The 25,466-nt window shown below is 47.8% G+C and overlaps 17 non-coding genes across 17 annotated transcripts; all 17 read left to right on the top strand.

Moving 5' to 3' along the window:
• Positions 1 to 588: 588 nt before the first annotated feature.
• On the top strand, positions 589 to 779 carry LOC142726407 (U2 spliceosomal RNA). The gene has a single exon (XR_012876859.1). It is a non-coding gene; the product is annotated as a U2 spliceosomal RNA (small nuclear RNA).
• A 1,292-nt stretch (positions 780 to 2,071) lies between these two features.
• LOC142726408 (U2 spliceosomal RNA) lies at positions 2,072 to 2,262 on the top strand. Its single transcript, XR_012876860.1, has one exon. It is a non-coding gene; the product is annotated as a U2 spliceosomal RNA (small nuclear RNA).
• Positions 2,263 to 3,542: 1,280 nt separating this feature from the next.
• LOC142726410 (U2 spliceosomal RNA) lies at positions 3,543 to 3,733 on the top strand. Its single transcript, XR_012876862.1, has one exon. It is a non-coding gene; the product is annotated as a U2 spliceosomal RNA (small nuclear RNA).
• Positions 3,734 to 5,033: 1,300 nt separating this feature from the next.
• LOC142726413 (U2 spliceosomal RNA) lies at positions 5,034 to 5,224 on the top strand. The gene has a single exon (XR_012876863.1). It is a non-coding gene; the product is annotated as a U2 spliceosomal RNA (small nuclear RNA).
• Positions 5,225 to 6,540: 1,316 nt separating this feature from the next.
• Positions 6,541 to 6,731, top strand: LOC142726414 (U2 spliceosomal RNA). Its single transcript, XR_012876864.1, has one exon. It is a non-coding gene; the product is annotated as a U2 spliceosomal RNA (small nuclear RNA).
• A 1,292-nt stretch (positions 6,732 to 8,023) lies between these two features.
• LOC142726415 (U2 spliceosomal RNA) lies at positions 8,024 to 8,214 on the top strand. Its single transcript, XR_012876865.1, has one exon. It is a non-coding gene; the product is annotated as a U2 spliceosomal RNA (small nuclear RNA).
• A 1,301-nt stretch (positions 8,215 to 9,515) lies between these two features.
• LOC142726416 (U2 spliceosomal RNA) lies at positions 9,516 to 9,706 on the top strand. Its single transcript, XR_012876866.1, has one exon. It is a non-coding gene; the product is annotated as a U2 spliceosomal RNA (small nuclear RNA).
• A 1,293-nt stretch (positions 9,707 to 10,999) lies between these two features.
• On the top strand, positions 11,000 to 11,190 carry LOC142726417 (U2 spliceosomal RNA). The gene has a single exon (XR_012876867.1). It is a non-coding gene; the product is annotated as a U2 spliceosomal RNA (small nuclear RNA).
• Positions 11,191 to 12,478: 1,288 nt separating this feature from the next.
• On the top strand, positions 12,479 to 12,669 carry LOC142726418 (U2 spliceosomal RNA). The gene has a single exon (XR_012876868.1). It is a non-coding gene; the product is annotated as a U2 spliceosomal RNA (small nuclear RNA).
• A 1,288-nt stretch (positions 12,670 to 13,957) lies between these two features.
• Positions 13,958 to 14,148, top strand: LOC142726419 (U2 spliceosomal RNA). The gene has a single exon (XR_012876869.1). It is a non-coding gene; the product is annotated as a U2 spliceosomal RNA (small nuclear RNA).
• Positions 14,149 to 15,428: 1,280 nt separating this feature from the next.
• On the top strand, positions 15,429 to 15,619 carry LOC142726420 (U2 spliceosomal RNA). Its single transcript, XR_012876870.1, has one exon. It is a non-coding gene; the product is annotated as a U2 spliceosomal RNA (small nuclear RNA).
• A 1,288-nt stretch (positions 15,620 to 16,907) lies between these two features.
• Positions 16,908 to 17,098, top strand: LOC142726421 (U2 spliceosomal RNA). The gene has a single exon (XR_012876871.1). It is a non-coding gene; the product is annotated as a U2 spliceosomal RNA (small nuclear RNA).
• Positions 17,099 to 18,390: 1,292 nt separating this feature from the next.
• Positions 18,391 to 18,581, top strand: LOC142726424 (U2 spliceosomal RNA). Its single transcript, XR_012876873.1, has one exon. It is a non-coding gene; the product is annotated as a U2 spliceosomal RNA (small nuclear RNA).
• Positions 18,582 to 19,878: 1,297 nt separating this feature from the next.
• LOC142726425 (U2 spliceosomal RNA) lies at positions 19,879 to 20,069 on the top strand. The gene has a single exon (XR_012876874.1). It is a non-coding gene; the product is annotated as a U2 spliceosomal RNA (small nuclear RNA).
• A 1,280-nt stretch (positions 20,070 to 21,349) lies between these two features.
• Positions 21,350 to 21,540, top strand: LOC142726426 (U2 spliceosomal RNA). Its single transcript, XR_012876875.1, has one exon. It is a non-coding gene; the product is annotated as a U2 spliceosomal RNA (small nuclear RNA).
• A 1,292-nt stretch (positions 21,541 to 22,832) lies between these two features.
• LOC142726427 (U2 spliceosomal RNA) lies at positions 22,833 to 23,023 on the top strand. The gene has a single exon (XR_012876876.1). It is a non-coding gene; the product is annotated as a U2 spliceosomal RNA (small nuclear RNA).
• A 1,290-nt stretch (positions 23,024 to 24,313) lies between these two features.
• Positions 24,314 to 24,504, top strand: LOC142726428 (U2 spliceosomal RNA). Its single transcript, XR_012876877.1, has one exon. It is a non-coding gene; the product is annotated as a U2 spliceosomal RNA (small nuclear RNA).
• Positions 24,505 to 25,466: the final 962 nt, after the last annotated feature.

A 25,466-nucleotide genomic window follows, 5' to 3' on the forward strand; every position in this document is an offset into this window, starting at 1 on the left:
GGCAACTAGCTGTGCAAAAAAAAGACAGCCTGGCGGCCGGCTGTTGCAGTGTTGCCCTCTCAGGCAACACTGAGTGACTGACTGAGCCTCACCGTCTTATATAAAGTTCAGACGGAACTTTGCACGTGTCATAGTGGAGCCCTCAGGATTCCAGAGCCAGCTTTCTGACATCATAATGGGGCCTCAGAGATAAAAGCCTGGGCCCAGGCAGTGTTGGTCAGTGCTGCTCAGCAGGCAGCACTGGACTGGACTGGATTACAGCTGATACAAGGTGTGAAGGAACAAGGGGTGGCTGTGGGCATGCACTTGCTGCCGCTGCCAGTGTTTATCTGCATGGCAGCAGGGCATTTGGGCGTTGCCAGGAAGGCGTTTTTATGTAGATTCCTCCTCTTTCAGCACTGCATTGTGGTGCAAGCAAAAGAAGCAAATCCTGTCTGGCTTCCTCTCCGGCCTTTATTCACCTCCCGTGTAGCTGTGAGTGTGTGAGCCTGCAGGGCCCCATGGAATTGCCTAGAAGTAGGCTGAATCGCTCCAAGGGCTGAACAGCAGTATCGGGCAGGCTCGGGCAACGCGCGGCCCGTTCGGGTTATCGCTTCTCGGCCTTTTGGCTAAGATCAAGTGTAGTATCTGTTCTTATCAGTTTAATATCTGATACGTCCCCTATCTGGGGACCATATATTAAATGGATTTTTAGAACAGGGAGATGGAAATAGAGCTTGCTCTGTCCACTCCACGCATTGACCTGGTATTGCAGTATTTCCAGGACCGGTGCACCCTTTCCTTATGTGTTGACTAAAAGCAGATTCCAAAAGTGTTTTTTGTCTTTGCTATTGTTTCTGTCTTTCTGAAGGGATCTCCCCTTTTAATCCCATTATTTCAACACCTGTTGGACAATGCATGAGTGATAATGAGCTCATTGATTAAATGCAATTAATGAATAGATTGCCACCTCTTGTTGTGTGTCGTCTGTGTTTCTGTGTTTCCGGCATTTCACATTGGAACACCTCATTCACCTTCCTTGTCTTCTCTCCGCCCTCCCTTTTAGGTAAGTTAAAGAGCTGCACCTGAGCCAGCCACTGATTGATTGATTGATTGATTGATTGATTGATTGATTGATTGATTGATTGATTGATGCAGCACAACAGTCAAATAGTGGAGTGGAGTAGGGGAACAGCAAACAGCCAATAAAGCAGCCCGCCCGCTCGCCTGCCCGCCACAATGGACCTACCTGTGTACACTAGATGGATGTGATGGAATGTACTGTCGTCCCTACATTTCAAGAAGAAGTAAGAATTGCAGTTGCAACAAAGCCTTGCTTGCCTACAAAGAGAGCAGCAATTTGGATTTGTTACTATGTTACCTAGAAGAATAACAAACTGTGCAAGGATGGAGGTTGTAGGAGCAAGGAGAAGTTGTCTGTAAAGTTGGTGGATGCCTATTTTCCATTTTGCAGTCCCTTGTCTCCCTCTTGTGGCCTCCTGGAGGCAACTAGCTGTGCAAAAAAAAGACAGCCTGGCGGCCGGCTGTTGCAGTGTTGCCCTCTCAGGCAACACTGAGTGACTGACTGAGCCTCACCGTCTTATATAAAGTTCAGACGGAACTTTGCACGTGTCATAGTGGAGCCCTCAGGATTCCAGAGCCAGCTTTCTGACATCATAATGGGGCCTCAGAGATAAAAGCCTGGGCCCAGGCAGTGTTGGTCAGTGCTGCTCAGCAGGCAGCACTGGACTGGACTGGATTACAGCTGATACAAGGTGTGAAGGAACAAGGGGTGGCTGTGGGCATGCACTTGCTGCCGCTGCCAGTGTTTATCTGCATGGCAGCAGGGCATTTGGGCGTTGCCAGGAAGGCGTTTTTATGTAGATTCCTCCTCTTTCAGCACTGCATTGTGGTGCAAGCAAAAGAAGCAAATCCTGTCTGGCTTCCTCTCCGGCCTTTATTCACCTCCCGTGTAGCTGTGAGTGTGTGAGCCTGCAGGGCCCCATGGAATTGCCTAGAAGTAGGCTGAATCGCTGCAAGGGCTGAACAGCAGTATCGGGCAGGCTCGGGCAACGCGCGGCCCGTTCGGGTTATCGCTTCTCGGCCTTTTGGCTAAGATCAAGTGTAGTATCTGTTCTTATCAGTTTAATATCTGATACGTCCCCTATCTGGGGACCATATATTAAATGGATTTTTAGAACAGGGAGATGGAAATAGAGCTTGCTCTGTCCACTCCACGCATTGACCTGGTATTGCAGTATTTCCAGGACCGGTGCACCCTTTCCTTATGTGTTGACTAAAAGCAGATTCCAAAAGTGTTTTTTGTCTTTGCTATTGTTTCTGTCTTTCTGAAGGGTTCTCCCCTTTTAATCCCATTATTTCAACACCTGTTGGACAATGCATGAGTGATAATGAGCTCATTGATTAAATGCAATTAATGAATAGATTGCCACCTCTTGTTGTGTGTCGTCTGTGTTTCTGTGTTTCCGGCATTTCACATTGGAACACCTCATTCACCTTCCTTGTCTTCTCTCCGCCCTCCCTTTTAGGTAAGTTAAAGAGCTGCACCTGAGCCAGCCACTGATTGATTGATTGATTGATTGATTGATTGATTGATTGATTGATGCAGCACAACAGTCAAATAGTGGAGTGGAGTAGGGGAACAGCAAACAGCCAATAAAGCAGCCCGCCCGCTCGCCTGCCCGCCACAATGGACCTACCTGTGTACACTTGATGGATGTGATGGAATGTACTGTCGTCCCTACATTTCAAGAAGAAGTAAGAATTGCAGTTGCAACAAAGCCTTGCTTGCCTACAAAGAGAGCAGCAATTTGGATTTGTTACTATGTTACCTAGAAGAATAACAAACTGTGCAAGGATGGAGGTTGTAGGAGCAAGGAGAAGTTGTCTGTAAAGTTGGTGGATGCCTATTTTCCATTTTGCAGTCCCTTGTCTCCCTCTTGTGGCCTCCTGGAGGCAACTAGCTGTGCAAAAAAAAGACAGCCTGGCGGCCGGCTGTTGCAGTGTTGCCCTCTCAGGCAACACTGAGTGACTGACTGAGCCTCACCGTCTTATATAAAGTTCAGACGGAACTTTGCACGTGTCATAGTGGAGCCCTCAGGATTCCAGAGCCAGCTTTCTGACATCATAATGGGGCCTCAGAGATAAAAGCCTGGGCCCAGGCAGTGTTGGTCAGTGCTGCTCAGCAGGCAGCACTGGACTGGACTGGATTACAGCTGATACAAGGTGTGAAGGAACAAGGGGTGGCTGTGGGCATGCACTTGCTGCCGCTGCCAGTGTTTATCTGCATGGCAGCAGGGCATTTGGGCGTTGCCAGGAAGGCGTTTTTATGTAGATTCCTCCTCTTTCAGCACTGCATTGTGGTGCAAGCAAAAGAAGCAAATCCTGTCTGGCTTCCTCTCCGGCCTTTATTCACCTCCCGTGTAGCTGTGAGTGTGTGAGCCTGCAGGGCCCCATGGAATTGCCTAGAAGTAGGCTGAATCGCTGCAAGGGCTGAACAGCAGTATCGGGCAGGCTCGGGCAACGCGCGGCCCGTTCGGGTTATCGCTTCTCGGCCTTTTGGCTAAGATCAAGTGTAGTATCTGTTCTTATCAGTTTAATATCTGATACGTCCCCTATCTGGGGACCATATATTAAATGGATTTTTAGAACAGGGAGATGGAAATAGAGCTTGCTCTGTCCACTCCACGCATTGACCTGGTATTGCAGTATTTCCAGGACCGGTGCACCCTTTCCTTATGTGTTGACTAAAAGCAGATTCCAAAAGTGTTTTTTGTCTTTGCTATTGTTTCTGTCTTTCTGAAGGGATCTCCCCTTTTAATCCCATTATTTCAACACCTGTTGGACAATGCATGAGTGATAATGAGCTCATTGATTAAATGCAATTAATGAATAGATTGCCACCTCTTGTTGTGTGTCGTCTGTGTTTCTGTGTTTCCGGCATTTCACATTGGAACACCTCATTCACCTTCCTTGTCTTCTCTCCGCCCTCCCTTTTAGGTAAGTTAAAGAGCTGCACCTGAGCCAGCCACTGATTGATTGATTGATTGATTGATTGATTGATTGATTGATTGATTGATTGATTGATTGATTGATGCAGCACAACAGTCAAATAGTGGAGTGGAGTAGGGGAACAGCAAACAGCCAATAAAGCAGCCCGCCCGCTCGCCTGCCCGCCACAATGGACCTACCTGTGTACACTAGATGGATGTGATGGAATGTACTGTCGTCCCTACATTTCAAGAAGAAGTAAGAATTGCAGTTGCAACAAAGCCTTGCTTGCCTACAAAGAGAGCAGCAATTTGGATTTGTTACTATGTTACCTAGAAGAATAACAAACTGTGCAAGGATGGAGGTTGTAGGAGCAAGGAGAAGTTGTCTGTAAAGTTGGTGGATGCCTATTTTCCATTTTGCAGTCCCTTGTCTCCTTCTTGTGGCCTCCTGGAGGCAACTAGCTGTGCAAAAAAAAGACAGCCTGGCGGCCGGCTGTTGCAGTGTTGCCCTCTCAGGCAACACTGAGTGACTGACTGAGCCTCACCGTCTTATATAAAGTTCAGACGGAACTTTGCACGTGTCATAGTGGAGCCCTCAGGATTCCAGAGCCAGCTTTCTGACATCATAATGGGGCCTCAGAGATAAAAGCCTGGGCCCAGGCAGTGTTGGTCAGTGCTGCTCAGCAGGCAGCACTGGACTGGACTGGATTACAGCTGATACAAGGTGTGAAGGAACAAGGGGTGGCTGTGGGCATGCACTTGCTGCCGCTGCCAGTGTTTATCTGCATGGCAGCAGGGCATTTGGGCGTTGCCAGGAAGGCGTTTTTATGTAGATTCCTCCTCTTTCAGCACTGCATTGTGGTGCAAGCAAAAGAAGCAAATCCTGTCTGGCTTCCTCTCCGGCCTTTATTCACCTCCCGTGTAGCTGTGAGTGTGTGAGCCTGCAGGGCCCCATGGAATTGCCTAGAAGTAGGCTGAATCGCTGCAAGGGCTGAACAGCAGTATCGGGCAGGCTCGGGCAACGCGCGGCCCGTTCGGGTTATCGCTTCTCGGCCTTTTGGCTAAGATCAAGTGTAGTATCTGTTCTTATCAGTTTAATATCTGATACGTCCCCTATCTGGGGACCATATATTAAATGGATTTTTAGAACAGGGAGATGGAAATAGAGCTTGCTCTGTCCACTCCACGCATTGACCTGGTATTGCAGTATTTCCAGGACCGGTGCACCCTTTCCTTATGTGTTGACTAAAAGCAGATTCCAAAAGTGTTTTTTGTCTTTGCTATTGTTTCTGTCTTTCTGAAGGGATCTCCCCTTTTAATCCCATTATTTCAACACCTGTTGGACAATGCATGAGTGATAATGAGCTCATTGATTAAATGCAATTAATGAATAGATTGCCACCTCTTGTTGTGTGTCGTCTGTGTTTCTGTGTTTCCGGCATTTCACATTGGAACACCTCATTCACCTTCCTTGTCTTCTCTCCGCCCTCCCTTTTAGGTAAGTTAAAGAGCTGCACCTGAGCCAGCCACTGATTGATTGCTTGATTGATTGATTGATTGATTGATTGATTGATTGATTGATTGATTGATTGATTGATTGATTGATTGATGCAGCACAACAGTCAAATAGTGGAGTGGAGTAGGGGAACAGCAAACAGCCAATAAAGCAGCCCGCCCACTCGCCTGCCCGCCACAATGGACCTACCTGTGTACACTAGATGGATGTGATGGAATGTACTGTCGTCCCTACATTTCAAGAAGAAGTAAGAATTGCAGTTGCAACAAAGCCTTGCTTGCCTACAAAGAGAGCAGCAATTTGGATTTGTTACTATGTTACCTAGAAGAATAACAAACTGTGCAAGGATGGAGGTTGTAGGAGCAAGGAGAAGTTGTCTGTAAAGTTGGTGGATGCCTATTTTCCATTTTGCAGTCCCTTGTCTCCCTCTTGTGGCCTCCTGGAGGCAACTAGCTGTGCAAAAAAAAGACAGCCTGGCGGCCGGCTGTTGCAGTGTTGCCCTCTCAGGCAACACTGAGTGACTGACTGAGCCTCACCGTCTTATATAAAGTTCAGACGGAACTTTGCACGTGTCATAGTGGAGCCCTCAGGATTCCAGAGCCAGCTTTCTGACATCATAATGGGGCCTCAGAGATAAAAGCCTGGGCCCAGGCAGTGTTGGTCAGTGCTGCTCAGCAGGCAGCACTGGACTGGACTGGATTACAGCTGATACAAGGTGTGAAGGAACAAGGGGTGGCTGTGGGCATGCACTTGCTGCCGCTGCCAGTGTTTATCTGCATGGCAGCAGGGCATTTGGGCGTTGCCAGGAAGGCGTTTTTATGTAGATTCCTCCTCTTTCAGCACTGCATTGTGGTGCAAGCAAAAGAAGCAAATCCTGTCTGGCTTCCTCTCCGGCCTTTATTCACCTCCCGTGTAGCTGTGAGTGTGTGAGCCTGCAGGGCCCCATGGAATTGCCTAGAAGTAGGCTGAATCGCTGCAAGGGCTGAACAGCAGTATCGGGCAGGCTCGGGCAACGCGCGGCCCGTTCGGGTTATCGCTTCTCGGCCTTTTGGCTAAGATCAAGTGTAGTATCTGTTCTTATCAGTTTAATATCTGATACGTCCCCTATCTGGGGACCATATATTAAATGGATTTTTAGAACAGGGAGATGGAAATAGAGCTTGCTCTGTCCACTCCACGCATTGACCTGGTATTGCAGTATTTCCAGGACCGGTGCACCCTTTCCTTATGTGTTGACTAAAAGCAGATTCCAAAAGTGTTTTTTGTCTTTGCTATTGTTTCTGTCTTTCTGAAGGGATCTCCCCTTTTAATCCCATTATTTCAACACCTGTTGGACAATGCATGAGTGATAATGAGCTCATTGATTAAATGCAATTAATGAATAGATTGCCACCTCTTGTTGTGTGTCGTCTGTGTTTCTGTGTTTCCGGCATTTCACATTGGAACACCTCATTCACCTTCCTTGTCTTCTCTCCGCCCTCCCTTTTAGGTAAGTTAAAGAGCTGCACCTGAGCCAGCCACTGATTGATTGCTTGATTGATTGATTGATTGATTGATTGATTGATTGATTGATTGATGCAGCACAACAGTCAAATAGTGGAGTGGAGTAGGGGAACAGCAAACAGCCAATAAAGCAGCCCGCCCACTCGCCTGCCCGCCACAATGGACCTACCTGTGTACACTAGATGGATGTGATGGAATGTACTGTCGTCCCTACATTTCAAGAAGAAGTAAGAATTGCAGTTGCAACAAAGCCTTGCTTGCCTACAAAGAGAGCAGCAATTTGGATTTGTTACTATGTTACCTAGAAGAATAACAAACTGTGCAAGGATGGAGGTTGTAGGAGCAAGGAGAAGTTGTCTGTAAAGTTGGTGGATGCCTATTTTCCATTTTGCAGTCCCTTGTCTCCCTCTTGTGGCCTCCTGGAGGCAACTAGCTGTGCAAAAAAAAGACAGCCTGGCGGCCGGCTGTTGCAGTGTTGCCCTCTCAGGCAACACTGAGTGACTGACTGAGCCTCACCGTCTTATATAAAGTTCAGACGGAACTTTGCACGTGTCATAGTGGAGCCCTCAGGATTCCAGAGCCAGCTTTCTGACATCATAATGGGGCCTCAGAGATAAAAGCCTGGGCCCAGGCAGTGTTGGTCAGTGCTGCTCAGCAGGCAGCACTGGACTGGACTGGATTACAGCTGATACAAGGTGTGAAGGAACAAGGGGTGGCTGTGGGCATGCACTTGCTGCCGCTGCCAGTGTTTATCTGCATGGCAGCAGGGCATTTGGGCGTTGCCAGGAAGGCGTTTTTATGTAGATTCCTCCTCTTTCAGCACTGCATTGTGGTGCAAGCAAAAGAAGCAAATCCTGTCTGGCTTCCTCTCCGGCCTTTATTCACCTCCCGTGTAGCTGTGAGTGTGTGAGCCTGCAGGGCCCCATGGAATTGCCTAGAAGTAGGCTGAATCGCTGCAAGGGCTGAACAGCAGTATCGGGCAGGCTCGGGCAACGCGCGGCCCGTTCGGGTTATCGCTTCTCGGCCTTTTGGCTAAGATCAAGTGTAGTATCTGTTCTTATCAGTTTAATATCTGATACGTCCCCTATCTGGGGACCATATATTAAATGGATTTTTAGAACAGGGAGATGGAAATAGAGCTTGCTCTGTCCACTCCACGCATTGACCTGGTATTGCAGTATTTCCAGGACCGGTGCACCCTTTCCTTATGTGTTGACTAAAAGCAGATTCCAAAAGTGTTTTTTGTCTTTGCTATTGTTTCTGTCTTTCTGAAGGGATCTCCCCTTTTAATCCCATTATTTCAACACCTGTTGGACAATGCATGAGTGATAATGAGCTCATTGATTAAATGCAATTAATGAATAGATTGCCACCTCTTGTTGTGTGTCGTCTGTGTTTCTGTGTTTCCGGCATTTCACATTGGAACACCTCATTCACCTTCCTTGTCTTCTCTCCGCCCTCCCTTTTAGGTAAGTTAAAGAGCTGCACCTGAGCCAGCCACTGATTGATTGATTGATTGATTGATTGATTGATTGATTGATTGATTGATTGATTGATTGATTGATGCAGCACAACAGTCAAATAGTGGAGTGGAGTAGGGGAACAGCAAACAGCCAATAAAGCAGCCCGCCCGCTCGCCTGCCCGCCACAATGGACCTACCTGTGTACACTAGATGGATGTGATGGAATGTACTGTCGTCCCTACATTTCAAGAAGAAGTAAGAATTGCAGTTGCAACAAAGCCTTGCTTGCCTACAAAGAGAGCAGCAATTTGGATTTGTTACTATGTTACCTAGAAGAATAACAAACTGTGCAAGGATGGAGGTTGTAGGAGCAAGGAGAAGTTGTCTGTAAAGTTGGTGGATGCCTATTTTCCATTTTGCAGTCCCTTGTCTCCCTCTTGTGGCCTCCTGGAGGCAACTAGCTGTGCAAAAAAAAAGACAGCCTGGCGGCCGGCTGTTGCAGTGTTGCCCTCTCAGGCAACACTGAGTGACTGACTGAGCCTCACCGTCTTATATAAAGTTCAGACGGAACTTTGCACGTGTCATAGTGGAGCCCTCAGGATTCCAGAGCCAGCTTTCTGACATCATAATGGGGCCTCAGAGATAAAAGCCTGGGCCCAGGCAGTGTTGGTCAGTGCTGCTCAGCAGGCAGCACTGGACTGGACTGGATTACAGCTGATACAAGGTGTGAAGGAACAAGGGGTGGCTGTGGGCATGCACTTGCTGCCGCTGCCAGTGTTTATCTGCATGGCAGCAGGGCATTTGGGCGTTGCCAGGAAGGCGTTTTTATGTAGATTCCTCCTCTTTCAGCACTGCATTGTGGTGCAAGCAAAAGAAGCAAATCCTGTCTGGCTTCCTCTCCGGCCTTTATTCACCTCCCGTGTAGCTGTGAGTGTGTGAGCCTGCAGGGCCCCATGGAATTGCCTAGAAGTAGGCTGAATCGCTGCAAGGGCTGAACAGCAGTATCGGGCAGGCTCGGGCAACGCGCGGCCCGTTCGGGTTATCGCTTCTCGGCCTTTTGGCTAAGATCAAGTGTAGTATCTGTTCTTATCAGTTTAATATCTGATACGTCCCCTATCTGGGGACCATATATTAAATGGATTTTTAGAACAGGGAGATGGAAATAGAGCTTGCTCTGTCCACTCCACGCATTGACCTGGTATTGCAGTATTTCCAGGACCGGTGCACCCTTTCCTTATGTGTTGACTAAAAGCAGATTCCAAAAGTGTTTTTTGTCTTTGCTATTGTTTCTGTCTTTCTGAAGGGATCTCCCCTTTTAATCCCATTATTTCAACACCTGTTGGACAATGCATGAGTGATAATGAGCTCATTGATTAAATGCAATTAATGAATAGATTGCCACCTCTTGTTGTGTGTCGTCTGTGTTTCTGTGTTTCCGGCATTTCACATTGGAACACCTCATTCACCTTCCTTGTCTTCTCTCCGCCCTCCCTTTTAGGTAAGTTAAAGAGCTGCACCTGAGCCAGCCACTGATTGATTGATTGATTGATTGATTGATTGATTGATTGATTGATTGATTGATTGATGCAGCACAACAGTCAAATAGTGGAGTGGAGTAGGGGAACAGCAAACAGCCAATAAAGCAGCCCGCCCGCTCGCCTGCCCGCCACAATGGACCTACCTGTGTACACTAGATGGATGTGATGGAATGTACTGTCGTCCCTACATTTCAAGAAGAAGTAAGAATTGCAGTTGCAACAAAGCCTTGCTTGCCTACAAAGAGAGCAGCAATTTGGATTTGTTACTATGTTACCTAGAAGAATAACAAACTGTGCAAGGATGGAGGTTGTAGGAGCAAGGAGAAGTTGTCTGTAAAGTTGGTGGATGCCTATTTTCCATTTTGCAGTCCCTTGTCTCCCTCTTGTGGCCTCCTGGAGGCAACTAGCTGTGCAAAAAAAAAGACAGCCTGGCGGCCGGCTGTTGCAGTGTTGCCCTCTCAGGCAACACTGAGTGACTGACTGAGCCTCACCGTCTTATATAAAGTTCAGACGGAACTTTGCACGTGTCATAGTGGAGCCCTCAGGATTCCAGAGCCAGCTTTCTGACATCATAATGGGGCCTCAGAGATAAAAGCCTGGGCCCAGGCAGTGTTGGTCAGTGCTGCTCAGCAGGCAGCACTGGACTGGACTGGATTACAGCTGATACAAGGTGTGAAGGAACAAGGGGTGGCTGTGGGCATGCACTTGCTGCCGCTGCCAGTGTTTATCTGCATGGCAGCAGGGCATTTGGGCGTTGCCAGGAAGGCGTTTTTATGTAGATTCCTCCTCTTTCAGCACTGCATTGTGGTGCAAGCAAAAGAAGCAAATCCTGTCTGGCTTCCTCTCCGGCCTTTATTCACCTCCCGTGTAGCTGTGAGTGTGTGAGCCTGCAGGGCCCCATGGAATTGCCTAGAAGTAGGCTGAATCGCTGCAAGGGCTGAACAGCAGTATCGGGCAGGCTCGGGCAACGCGCGGCCCGTTCGGGTTATCGCTTCTCGGCCTTTTGGCTAAGATCAAGTGTAGTATCTGTTCTTATCAGTTTAATATCTGATACGTCCCCTATCTGGGGACCATATATTAAATGGATTTTTAGAACAGGGAGATGGAAATAGAGCTTGCTCTGTCCACTCCACGCATTGACCTGGTATTGCAGTATTTCCAGGACCGGTGCACCCTTTCCTTATGTGTTGACTAAAAGCAGATTCCAAAAGTGTTTTTTGTCTTTGCTATTGTTTCTGTCTTTCTGAAGGGATCTCCCCTTTTAATCCCATTATTTCAACACCTGTTGGACAATGCATGAGTGATAATGAGCTCATTGATTAAATGCAATTAATGAATAGATTGCCACCTCTTGTTGTGTGTCGTCTGTGTTTCTGTGTTTCCGGCATTTCACATTGGAACACCTCATTCACCTTCCTTGTCTTCTCTCCGCCCTCCCTTTTAGGTAAGTTAAAGAGCTGCACCTGAGCCAGCCACTGATTGATTGATTGATTGATTGATTGATTGATTGATTGATTGATTGATTGATGCAGCACAACAGTCAAATAGTGGAGTGGAGTAGGGGAACAGCAAACAGCCAATAAAGCAGCCCGCCCGCTCGCCTGCCCGCCACAATGGACCTACCTGTGTACACTAGATGGATGTGATGGAATGTACTGTCGTCCCTACATTTCAAGAAGAAGTAAGAATTGCAGTTGCAACAAAGCCTTGCTTGCCTACAAAGAGAGCAGCAATTTGGATTTGTTACTATGTTACCTAGAAGAATAACAAACTGTGCAAGGATGGAGGTTGTAGGAGCAAGGAGAAGTTGTCTGTAAAGTTGGTGGATGCCTATTTTCCATTTTGCAGTCCCTTGTCTCCCTCCTGTGGCCTCCTGGAGGCAACTAGCTGTGCAAAAAAAAGACAGCCTGGCGGCCGGCTGTTGCAGTGTTGCCCTCTCAGGCAACACTGAGTGACTGACTGAGCCTCACCGTCTTATATAAAGTTCAGACGGAACTTTGCACGTGTCATAGTGGAGCCCTCAGGATTCCAGAGCCAGCTTTCTGACATCATAATGGGGCCTCAGAGATAAAAGCCTGGGCCCAGGCAGTGTTGGTCAGTGCTGCTCAGCAGGCAGCACTGGACTGGACTGGATTACAGCTGATACAAGGTGTGAAGGAACAAGGGGTGGCTGTGGGCATGCACTTGCTGCCGCTGCCAGTGTTTATCTGCATGGCAGCAGGGCATTTGGGCGTTGCCAGGAAGGCGTTTTTATGTAGATTCCTCCTCTTTCAGCACTGCATTGTGGTGCAAGCAAAAGAAGCAAATCCTGTCTGGCTTCCTCTCCGGCCTTTATTCACCTCCCGTGTAGCTGTGAGTGTGTGAGCCTGCAGGGCCCCATGGAATTGCCTAGAAGTAGGCTGAATCGCTGCAAGGGCTGAACAGCAGTATCGGGCAGGCTCGGGCAACGCGCGGCCCGTTCGGGTTATCGCTTCTCGGCCTTTTGGCTAAGATCAAGTGTAGTATCTGTTCTTATCAGTTTAATATCTGATACGTCCCCTATCTGGGGACCATATATTAAATGGATTTTTAGAACAGGGAGATGGAAATAGAGCTTGCTCTGTCCACTCCACGCATTGACCTGGTATTGCAGTATTTCCAGGACCGGTGCACCCTTTCCTTATGTGTTGACTAAAAGCAGATTCCAAAAGTGTTTTTTGTCTTTGCTATTGTTTCTGTCTTTCTGAAGGGATCTCCCCTTTTAATCCCATTATTTCAACACCTGTTGGACAATGCATGAGTGATAATGAGCTCATTGATTAAATGCAATTAATGAATAGATTGCCACCTCTTGTTGTGTGTCGTCTGTGTTTCTGTGTTTCCGGCATTTCACATTGGAACACCTCATTCACCTTCCTTGTCTTCTCTCCGCCCTCCCTTTTAGGTAAGTTAAAGAGCTGCACCTGAGCCAGCCACTGATTGATTGATTGATTGATTGATTGATTGATTGATTGATTGATTGATTGATGCAGCACAACAGTCAAATAGTGGAGTGGAGTAGGGGAACAGCAAACAGCCAATAAAGCAGCCCGCCCGCTCGCCTGCCCGCCACAATGGACCTACCTGTGTACACTAGATGGATGTGATGGAATGTACTGTCGTCCCTACATTTCAAGAAGAAGTAAGAATTGCAGTTGCAACAAAGCCTTGCTTGCCTACAAAGAGAGCAGCAATTTGGATTTGTTACTATGTTACCTAGAGGAATAACAAACTGTGCAAGGATGGAGGTTGTAGGAGCAAGGAGAAGTTGTCTGTAAAGTTGGTGGATGCCTATTTTCCATTTTGCAGTCCCTTGTCTCCCTCTTGTGGCCTCCTGGAGGCAACTAGCTGTGCAAAAAAAAGACAGCCTGGCGGCCGGCTGTTGCAGTGTTGCCCTCTCAGGCAACACTGAGTGACTGACTGAGCCTCACCGTCTTATATAAAGTTCAGACGGAACTTTGCACGTGTCATAGTGGAGCCCTCAGGATTCCAGAGCCAGCTTTCTGACATCATAATGGGGCCTCAGAGATAAAAGCCTGGGCCCAGGCAGTGTTGGTCAGTGCTGCTCAGCAGGCAGCACTGGACTGGACTGGATTACAGCTGATACAAGGTGTGAAGGAACAAGGGGTGGCTGTGGGCATGCACTTGCTGCCGCTGCCAGTGTTTATCTGCATGGCAGCAGGGCATTTGGGCGTTGCCAGGAAGGCGTTTTTATGTAGATTCCTCCTCTTTCAGCACTGCATTGTGGTGCAAGCAAAAGAAGCAAATCCTGTCTGGCTTCCTCTCCGGCCTTTATTCACCTCCCGTGTAGCTGTGAGTGTGTGAGCCTGCAGGGCCCCATGGAATTGCCTAGAAGTAGGCTGAATCGCTGCAAGGGCTGAACAGCAGTATCGGGCAGGCTCGGGCAACGCGCGGCCCGTTCGGGTTATCGCTTCTCGGCCTTTTGGCTAAGATCAAGTGTAGTATCTGTTCTTATCAGTTTAATATCTGATACGTCCCCTATCTGGGGACCATATATTAAATGGATTTTTAGAACAGGGAGATGGAAATAGAGCTTGCTCTGTCCACTCCACGCATTGACCTGGTATTGCAGTATTTCCAGGACCGGTGCACCCTTTCCTTATGTGTTGACTAAAAGCAGATTCCAAAAGTGTTTTTTGTCTTTGCTATTGTTTCTGTCTTTCTGAAGGGATCTCCCCTTTTAATCCCATTATTTCAACACCTGTTGGACAATGCATGAGTGATAATGAGCTCATTGATTAAATGCAATTAATGAATAGATTGCCACCTCTTGTTGTGTGTCGTCTGTGTTTCTGTGTTTCCGGCATTTCACATTGGAACACCTCATTCACCTTCCTTGTCTTCTCTCCGCCCTCCCTTTTAGGTAAGTTAAAGAGCTGCACCTGAGCCAGCCACTGATTGATTGATTGATTGATTGATTGATTGATTGATTGATTGATGCAGCACAACAGTCAAATAGTGGAGTGGAGTAGGGGAACAGCAAACAGCCAATAAAGCAGCCCGCCCGCTCGCCTGCCCGCCACAATGGACCTACCTGTGTACACTAGATGGATGTGATGGAATGTACTGTCGTCCCTACATTTCAAGAAGAAGTAAGAATTGCAGTTGCAACAAAGCCTTGCTTGCCTACAAAGAGAGCAGCAATTTGGATTTGTTACTATGTTACCTAGAAGAATAACAAACTGTGCAAGGATGGAGGTTGTAGGAGCAAGGAGAAGTTGTCTGTAAAGTTGGTGGATGCCTATTTTCCATTTTGCAGTCCCTTGTCTCCCTCTTGTGGCCTCCTGGAGGCAACTAGCTGTGCAAAAAAAAGACAGCCTGGCGGCCGGCTGTTGCAGTGTTGCCCTCTCAGGCAACACTGAGTGACTGACTGAGCCTCAGCGTCTTATATAAAGTTCAGACGGAACTTTGCACGTGTCATAGTGGAGCCCTCAGGATTCCAGAGCCAGCTTTCTGACATCATAATGGGGCCTCAGAGATAAAAGCCTGGGCCCAGGCAGTGTTGGTCAGTGCTGCTCAGCAGGCAGCACTGGACTGGACTGGATTACAGCTGATACAAGGTGTGAAGGAACAAGGGGTGGCTGTGGGCATGCACTTGCTGCCGCTGCCAGTGTTTATCTGCATGGCAGCAGGGCATTTGGGCGTTGCCAGGAAGGCGTTTTTATGTAGATTCCTCCTCTTTCAGCACTGCATTGTGGTGCAAGCAAAAGAAGCAAATCCTGTCTGGCTTCCTCTCCGGCCTTTATTCACCTCCCGTGTAGCTGTGAGTGTGTGAGCCTGCAGGGCCCCATGGAATTGCCTAGAAGTAGGCTGAATCGCTGCAAGGGCTGAACAGCAGTATCGGGCAGGCTCGGGCAACGCGCGGCCCGTTCGGGTTATCGCTTCTCGGCCTTTTGGCTAAGATCAAGTGTAGTATCTGTTCTTATCAGTTTAATATCTGATACGTCCCCTATCTGGGGACCATATATTAAATGGATTTTTAGAACAGGGAGATGGAAATAGAGCTTGCTCTGTCCACTCCACGCATTGACCTGGTATTGCAGTATTTCCAGGACCGGTGCACCCTTTCCTTATGTGTTGACTAAAAGCAGATTCCAAAAGTGTTTTTTGTCTTTGCTATTGTTTCTGTCTTTCTGAAGGGATCTCCCCTTTTAATCCCATTATTTCAACACCTGTTGGACAATGCATGAGTGATAATGAGCTCATTGATTAAATGCAATTAATGAATAGATTGCCACCTCTTGTTGTGTGTCGTCTGTGTTTCTGTGTTTCCGGCATTTCACATTGGAACACCTCATTCACCTTCCTTGTCTTCTCTCCGCCCTCCCTTTTAGGTAAGTTAAAGAGCTGCACCTGAGCCAGCCACTGATTGATTGATTGATTGATTGATTGATTGATTGATTGATTGATTGATTGATGCAGCACAACAGTCAAATAGTGGAGTGGAGTAGGGGAACAGCAAACAGCCAATAAAGCAGCCCGCCCGCTCGCCTGCCCGCCACAATGGACCTACCTGTGTACACTAGATGGATGTGATGGAATGTACTGTCGTCCCTACATTTCAAGAAGAAGTAAGAATTGCAGTTGCAACAAAGCCTTGCTTGCCTACAAAGAGAGCAGCAATTTGGATTTGTTACTATGTTACCTAGAAGAATAACAAACTGTGCAAGGATGGAGGTTGTAGGAGCAAGGAGAAGTTGTCTGTAAAGTTGGTGGATGCCTATTTTCCATTTTGCAGTCCCTTGTCTCCCTCTTGTGGCCTCCTGGAGGCAACTAGCTGTGCAAAAAAAAGACAGCCTGGCGGCCGGCTGTTGCAGTGTTGCCCTCTCAGGCAACACTGAGTGACTGACTGAGCCTCACCGTCTTATATAAAGTTCAGACGGAACTTTGCACGTGTCATAGTGGAGCCCTCAGGATTCCAGAGCCAGCTTTCTGACATCATAATGGGGCCTCAGAGATAAAAGCCTGGGCCCAGGCAGTGTTGGTCAGTGCTGCTCAGCAGGCAGCACTGGACTGGACTGGATTACAGCTGATACAAGGTGTGAAGGAACAAGGGGTGGCTGTGGGCATGCACTTGCTGCCGCTGCCAGTGTTTATCTGCATGGCAGCAGGGCATTTGGGCGTTGCCAGGAAGGCGTTTTTATGTAGATTCCTCCTCTTTCAGCACTGCATTGTGGTGCAAGCAAAAGAAGCAAATCCTGTCTGGCTTCCTCTCCGGCCTTTATTCACCTCCCGTGTAGCTGTGAGTGTGTGAGCCTGCAGGGCCCCATGGAATTGCCTAGAAGTAGGCTGAATCGCTGCAAGGGCTGAACAGCAGTATCGGGCAGGCTCGGGCAACGCGCGGCCCGTTCGGGTTATCGCTTCTCGGCCTTTTGGCTAAGATCAAGTGTAGTATCTGTTCTTATCAGTTTAATATCTGATACGTCCCCTATCTGGGGACCATATATTAAATGGATTTTTAGAACAGGGAGATGGAAATAGAGCTTGCTCTGTCCACTCCACGCATTGACCTGGTATTGCAGTATTTCCAGGACCGGTGCACCCTTTCCTTATGTGTTGACTAAAAGCAGATTCCAAAAGTGTTTTTTGTCTTTGCTATTGTTTCTGTCTTTCTGAAGGGATCTCCCCTTTTAATCCCATTATTTCAACACCTGTTGGACAATGCATGAGTGATAATGAGCTCATTGATTAAATGCAATTAATGAATAGATTGCCACCTCTTGTTGTGTGTCGTCTGTGTTTCTGTGTTTCCGGCATTTCACATTGGAACACCTCATTCACCTTCCTTGTCTTCTCTCCGCCCTCCCTTTTAGGTAAGTTAAAGAGCTGCACCTGAGCCAGCCACTGATTGATTGATTGATTGATTGATTGATTGATTGATTGATTGATTGATTGATTGATGCAGCACAACAGTCAAATAGTGGAGTGGAGTAGGGGAACAGCAAACAGCCAATAAAGCAGCCCGCCCGCTCGCCTGCCCGCCACAATGGACCTACCTGTGTACACTAGATGGATGTGATGGAATGTACTGTCGTCCCTACATTTCAAGAAGAAGTAAGAATTGCAGTTGCAACAAAGCCTTGCTTGCCTACAAAGAGAGCAGCAATTTGGATTTGTTACTATGTTACCTAGAAGAATAACAAACTGTGCAAGGATGGAGGTTGTAGGAGCAAGGAGAAGTTGTCTGTAAAGTTGGTGGATGCCTATTTTCCATTTTGCAGTCCCTTGTCTCCCACTTGTGGCCTCCTGGAGGCAACTAGCTGTGCAAAAAAAAGACAGCCTGGCGGCCGGCTGTTGCAGTGTTGCCCTCTCAGGCAACACTGAGTGACTGACTGAGCCTCACCGTCTTATATAAAGTTCAGACGGAACTTTGCACGTGTCATAGTGGAGCCCTCAGGATTCCAGAGCCAGCTTTCTGACATCATAATGGGGCCTCAGAGATAAAAGCCTGGGCCCAGGCAGTGTTGGTCAGTGCTGCTCAGCAGGCAGCACTGGACTGGACTGGATTACAGCTGATACAAGGTGTGAAGGAACAAGGGGTGGCTGTGGGCATGCACTTGCTGCCGCTGCCAGTGTTTATCTGCATGGCAGCAGGGCATTTGGGCGTTGCCAGGAAGGCGTTTTTATGTAGATTCCTCCTCTTTCAGCACTGCATTGTGGTGCAAGCAAAAGAAGCAAATCCTGTCTGGCTTCCTCTCCGGCCTTTATTCACCTCCCGTGTAGCTGTGAGTGTGTGAGCCTGCAGGGCCCCATGGAATTGCCTAGAAGTAGGCTGAATCGCTGCAAGGGCTGAACAGCAGTATCGGGCAGGCTCGGGCAACGCGCGGCTCGTTCGGGTTATCGCTTCTCGGCCTTTTGGCTAAGATCAAGTGTAGTATCTGTTCTTATCAGTTTAATATCTGATACGTCCCCTATCTGGGGACCATATATTAAATGGATTTTTAGAACAGGGAGATGGAAATAGAGCTTGCTCTGTCCACTCCACGCATTGACCTGGTATTGCAGTATTTCCAGGACCGGTGCACCCTTTCCTTATGTGTTGACTAAAAGCAGATTCCAAAAGTGTTTTTTGTCTTTGCTATTGTTTCTGTCTTTCTGAAGGGATCTCCCCTTTTAATCCCATTATTTCAACACCTGTTGGACAATGCATGAGTGATAATGAGCTCATTGATTAAATGCAATTAATGAATAGATTGCCACCTCTTGTTGTGTGTCGTCTGTGTTTCTGTGTTTCCGGCATTTCACATTGGAACACCTCATTCACCTTCCTTGTCTTCTCTCCGCCCTCCCTTTTAGGTAAGTTTAAAGAGCTGCACCTGAGCCAGCCACTGATTGATTGATTGATTGATTGATTGATTGATTGATTGATTGATTGATTGATTGATTGATGCAGCACAACAGTCAAATAGTGGAGTGGAGTAGGGGAACAGCAAACAGCCAATAAAGCAGCCCGCCCGCTCGCCTGCCCGCCACAATGGACCTACCTGTGTACACTAGATGGATGTGATGGAATGTACTGTCGTCCCTACATTTCAAGAAGAAGTAAGAATTGCAGTTGCAACAAAGCCTTGCTTGCCTACAAAGAGAGCAGCAATTTGGATTTGTTACTATGTTACCTAGAAGAATAACAAACTGTGCAAGGATGGAGGTTGTAGGAGCAAGGAGAAGTTGTCTGTAAAGTTGGTGGATGCCTATTTTCCATTTTGCAGTCCCTTGTCTCCCTCTTGTGGCCTCCTGGAGGCAACTAGCTGTGCAAAAAAAAGACAGCCTGGCGGCCGGCTGTTGCAGTGTTGCCCTCTCAGGCAACACTGAGTGACTGACTGAGCCTCACCGTCTTATATAAAGTTCAGACGGAACTTTGCACGTGTCATAGTGGAGCCCTCAGGATTCCAGAGCCAGCTTTCTGACATCATAATGGGGCCTCAGAGATAAAAGCCTGGGCCCAGGCAGTGTTGGTCAGTGCTGCTCAGCAGGCAGCACTGGACTGGACTGGATTACAGCTGATACAAGGTGTGAAGGAACAAGGGGTGGCTGTGGGCATGCACTTGCTGCCGCTGCCAGTGTTTATCTGCATGGCAGCAGGGCATTTGGGCGTTGCCAGGAAGGCGTTTTTATGTAGATTCCTCCTCTTTCAGCACTGCATTGTGGTGCAAGCAAAAGAAGCAAATCCTGTCTGGCTTCCTCTCCGGCCTTTATTCACCTCCCGTGTAGCTGTGAGTGTGTGAGCCTGCAGGGCCCCATGGAATTGCCTAGAAGTAGGCTGAATCGCTGCAAGGGCTGAACAGCAGTATCGGGCAGGCTCGGGCAACGCGCGGCCCGTTCGGGTTATCGCTTCTCGGCCTTTTGGCTAAGATCAAGTGTAGTATCTGTTCTTATCAGTTTAATATCTGATACGTCCCCTATCTGGGGACCATATATTAAATGGATTTTTAGAACAGGGAGATGGAAATAGAGCTTGCTCTGTCCACTCCACGCATTGACCTGGTATTGCAGTATTTCCAGGACCGGTGCACCCTTTCCTTATGTGTTGACTAAAAGCAGATTCCAAAAGTGTTTTTTGTCTTTGCTATTGTTTCTGTCTTTCTGAAGGGATCTCCCCTTTTAATCCCATTATTTCAACACCTGTTGGACAATGCATGAGTGATAATGAGCTCATTGATTAAATGCAATTAATGAATAGATTGCCACCTCTTGTTGTGTGTCGTCTGTGTTTCTGTGTTTCCGGCATTTCACATTGGAACACCTCATTCACCTTCCTTGTCTTCTCTCCGCCCTCCCTTTTAGGTAAGTTAAAGAGCTGCACCTGAGCCAGCCACTGATTGATTGATTGATTGATTGATTGATTGATTGATTGATTGATGCAGCACAACAGTCAAATAGTGGAGTGGAGTAGGGGAACAGCAAACAGCCAATAAAGCAGCCCGCCCGCTCGCCTGCCCGCCACAATGGACCTACCTGTGTACACTAGATGGATGTGATGGAATGTACTGTTGTCCCTACATTTCAAGAAGAAGTAAGAATTGCAGTTGCAACAAAGCCTTGCTTGCCTACAAAGAGAGCAGCAATTTGGATTTGTTACTATGTTACCTAGAAGAATAACAAACTGTGCAAGGATGGAGGTTGTAGGAGCAAGGAGAAGTTGTCTGTAAAGTTGGTGGATGCCTATTTTCCATTTTGCAGTCCCTTGTCTCCCTCTTGTGGCCTCCTGGAGGCAACTAGCTGTGCAAAAAAAAGACAGCCTGGCGGCCGGCTGTTGCAGTGTTGCCCTCTCAGGCAACACTGAGTGACTGACTGAGCCTCACCGTCTTATATAAAGTTCAGACGGAACTTTGCACGTGTCATAGTGGAGCCCTCAGGATTCCAGAGCCAGCTTTCTGACATCATAATGGGGCCTCAGAGATAAAAGCCTGGGCCCAGGCAGTGTTGGTCAGTGCTGCTCAGCAGGCAGCACTGGACTGGACTGGATTACAGCTGATACAAGGTGTGAAGGAACAAGGGGTGGCTGTGGGCATGCACTTGCTGCCGCTGCCAGTGTTTATCTGCATGGCAGCAGGGCATTTGGGCGTTGCCAGGAAGGCGTTTTTATGTAGATTCCTCCTCTTTCAGCACTGCATTGTGGTGCAAGCAAAAGAAGCAAATCCTGTCTGGCTTCCTCTCCGGCCTTTATTCACCTCCCGTGTAGCTGTGAGTGTGTGAGCCTGCAGGGCCCCATGGAATTGCCTAGAAGTAGGCTGAATCGCTGCAAGGGCTGAACAGCAGTATCGGGCAGGCTCGGGCAACGCGCGGCCCGTTCGGGTTATCGCTTCTCGGCCTTTTGGCTAAGATCAAGTGTAGTATCTGTTCTTATCAGTTTAATATCTGATACGTCCCCTATCTGGGGACCATATATTAAATGGATTTTTAGAACAGGGAGATGGAAATAGAGCTTGCTCTGTCCACTCCACGCATTGACCTGGTATTGCAGTATTTCCAGGACCGGTGCACCCTTTCCTTATGTGTTGACTAAAAGCAGATTCCAAAAGTGTTTTTTGTCTTTGCTATTGTTTCTGTCTTTCTGAAGGGATCTCCCCTTTTAATCCCATTATTTCAACACCTGTTGGACAATGCATGAGTGATAATGAGCTCATTGATTAAATGCAATTAATGAATAGATTGCCACCTCTTGTTGTGTGTCGTCTGTGTTTCTGTGTTTCCGGCATTTCACATTGGAACACCTCATTCACCTTCCTTGTCTTCTCTCCGCCCTCCCTTTTAGGTAAGTTAAAGAGCTGCACCTGAGCCAGCCACTGATTGATTGATTGATTGATTGATTGATTGATTGATTGATTGATTGATTGATTGATGCAGCACAACAGTCAAATAGTGGAGTGGAGTAGGGGAACAGCAAACAGCCAATAAAGCAGCCCGCCCGCTCGCCTGCCCGCCACAATGGACCTACCTGTGTACACTAGATGGATGTGATGGAATGTACTGTCGTCCCTACATTTCAAGAAGAAGTAAGAATTGCAGTTGCAACAAAGCCTTGCTTGCCTACAAAGAGAGCAGCAATTTGGATTTGTTACTATGTTACCTAGAAGAATAACAAACTGTGCAAGGATGGAGGTTGTAGGAGCAAGGAGAAGTTGTCTGTAAAGTTGGTGGATGCCTATTTTCCATTTTGCAGTCCCTTGTCTCCCTCTTGTGGCCTCCTGGAGGCAACTAGCTGTGCAAAAAAAAGACAGCCTGGCGGCCGGCTGTTGCAGTGTTGCCCTCTCAGGCAACACTGAGTGACTGACTGAGCCTCACCGTCTTATATAAAGTTCAGACGGAACTTTGCACGTGTCATAGTGGAGCCCTCAGGATTCCAGAGCCAGCTTTCTGACATCATAATGGGGCCTCAGAGATAAAAGCCTGGGCCCAGGCAGTGTTGGTCAGTGCTGCTCAGCAGGCAGCACTGGACTGGACTGGATTACAGCTGATACAAGGTGTGAAGGAACAAGGGGTGGCTGTGGGCATGCACTTGCTGCCGCTGCCAGTGTTTATCTGCATGGCAGCAGGGCATTTGGGCGTTGCCAGGAAGGCGTTTTTATGTAGATTCCTCCTCTTTCAGCACTGCATTGTGGTGCAAGCAAAAGAAGCAAATCCTGTCTGGCTTCCTCTCCGGCCTTTATTCACCTCCCGTGTAGCTGTGAGTGTGTGAGCCTGCAGGGCCCCATGGAATTGCCTAGAAGTAGGCTGAATCGCTGCAAGGGCTGAACAGCAGTATCGGGCAGGCTCGGGCAACGCGCGGCCCGTTCGGGTTATCGCTTCTCGGCCTTTTGGCTAAGATCAAGTGTAGTATCTGTTCTTATCAGTTTAATATCTGATACGTCCCCTATCTGGGGACCATATATTAAATGGATTTTTAGAACAGGGAGATGGAAATAGAGCTTGCTCTGTCCACTCCACGCATTGACCTGGTATTGCAGTATTTCCAGGACCGGTGCACCCTTTCCTTATGTGTTGACTAAAAGCAGATTCCAAAAGTGTTTTTTGTCTTTGCTATTGTTTCTGTCTTTCTGAAGGGATCTCCCCTTTTAATCCCATTATTTCAACACCTGTTGGACAATGCATGAGTGATAATGAGCTCATTGATTAAATGCAATTAATGAATAGATTGCCACCTCTTGTTGTGTGTCGTCTGTGTTTCTGTGTTTCCGGCATTTCACATTGGAACACCTCATTCACCTTCCTTGTCTTCTCTCCGCCCTCCCTTTTAGGTAAGTTAAAGAGCTGCACCTGAGCCAGCCACTGATTGATTGATTGATTGATTGATTGATTGATTGATTGATTGATTGATTGATTGATGCAGCACAACAGTCAAATAGTGGAGTGGAGTAGGGGAACAGCAAACAGCCAATAAAGCAGCCCGCCCGCTCGCCTGCCCGCCACAATGGACCTACCTGTGTACACTAGATGGATGTGATGGAATGTACTGTCGTCCCTACATTTCAAGAAGAAGTAAGAATTGCAGTTGCAACAAAGCCTTGCTTGCCTACAAAGAGAGCAGCAATTTGGATTTGTTACTATGTTACCTAGAAGAATAACAAACTGTGCAAGGATGGAGGTTGTAGGAGCAAGGAGAAGTTGTCTGTAAAGTTGGTGGATGCCTATTTTCCATTTTGCAGTCCCTTGTCTCCCTCTTGTGGCCTCCTGGAGGCAACTAGCTGTGCAAAAAAAAGACAGCCTGGCGGCCGGCTGTTGCAGTGTTGCCCTCTCAGGCAACACTGAGTGACTGACTGAGCCTCACCGTCTTATATAAAGTTCAGACGGAACTTTGCACGTGTCATAGTGGAGCCCTCAGGATTCCAGAGCCAGCTTTCTGACATCATAATGGGGCCTCAGAGATAAAAGCCTGGGCCCAGGCAGTGTTGGTCAGTGCTGCTCAGCAGGCAGCACTGGACTGGACTGGATTACAGCTGATACAAGGTGTGAAGGAACAAGGGGTGGCTGTGGGCATGCACTTGCTGCCGCTGCCAGTGTTTATCTGCATGGCAGCAGGGCATTTGGGCGTTGCCAGGAAGGCGTTTTTATGTAGATTCCTCCTCTTTCAGCACTGCATTGTGGTGCAAGCAAAAGAAGCAAATCCTGTCTGGCTTCCTCTCCGGCCTTTATTCCTCCCGTGTAGCTGTGAGTGTGTGAGCCTGCAGGGCCCCATGGAATTGCCTAGAAGTAGGCTGAATCGCTGCAAGGGCTGAACAGCAGTATCGGGCAGGCTCGGGCAACGCGCGGCCCGTTCGGGTTATCGCTTCTCGGCCTTTTGGCTAAGATCAAGTGTAGTATCTGTTCTTATCAGTTTAATATCTGATACGTCCCCTATCTGGGGACCATATATTAAATGGATTTTTAGAACAGGGAGATGGAAATAGAGCTTGCTCTGTCCACTCCACGCATTGACCTGGTATTGCAGTATTTCCAGGACCGGTGCACCCTTTCCTTATGTGTTGACTAAAAGCAGATTCCAAAAGTGTTTTTTGTCTTTGCTATTGTTTCTGTCTTTCTGAAGGGATCTCCCCTTTTAATCCCATTATTTCAACACCTGTTGGACAATGCATGAGTGATAATGAGCTCATTGATTAAATGCAATTAATGAATAGATTGCCACCTCTTGTTGTGTGTCGTCTGTGTTTCTGTGTTTCCGGCATTTCACATTGGAACACCTCATTCACCTTCCTTGTCTTCTCTCCGCCCTCCCTTTTAGGTAAGTTAAAGAGCTGCACCTGAGCCAGCCACTGATTGATTGATTGATTGATTGATTGATTGATTGATTGATTGATTGATTGATGCAGCACAACAGTCAAATAGTGGAGTGGAGTAGGGGAACAGCAAACAGCCAATAAAGCAGCCCGCCCGCTCGCCTGCCCGCCACAATGGACCTACCTGTGTACACTAGATGGATGTGATGGAATGTACTGTCGTCCCTACATTTCAAGAAGAAGTAAGAATTGCAGTTGCAACAAAGCCTTGCTTGCCTACAAAGAGAGCAGCAATTTGGATTTGTTACTATGTTACCTAGAAGAATAACAAACTGTGCAAGGATGGAGGTTGTAGGAGCAAGGAGAAGTTGTCTGTAAAGTTGGTGGATGCCTATTTTCCATTTTGCAGTCCCTTGTCTCCCTCTTGTGGCCTCCTGGAGGCAACTAGCTGTGCAAAAAAAAGACAGCCTGGCGGCCGGCTGTTGCAGTGTTGCCCTCTCAGGCAACACTGAGTGACTGACTGAGCCTCACCGTCTTATATAAAGTTCAGACGGAACTTTGCACGTGTCATAGTGGAGCCCTCAGGATTCCAGAGCCAGCTTTCTGACATCATAATGGGGCCTCAGAGATAAAAGCCTGGGCCCAGGCAGTGTTGGTCAGTGCTGCTCAGCAGGCAGCACTGGACTGGACTGGATTACAGC

Source organism: Rhinoderma darwinii, unplaced genomic scaffold (assembly GCF_050947455.1).
Source record: "Rhinoderma darwinii isolate aRhiDar2 unplaced genomic scaffold, aRhiDar2.hap1 Scaffold_624, whole genome shotgun sequence".
Lineage (NCBI taxonomy): Eukaryota > Metazoa > Chordata > Amphibia > Anura > Rhinodermatidae > Rhinoderma > Rhinoderma darwinii.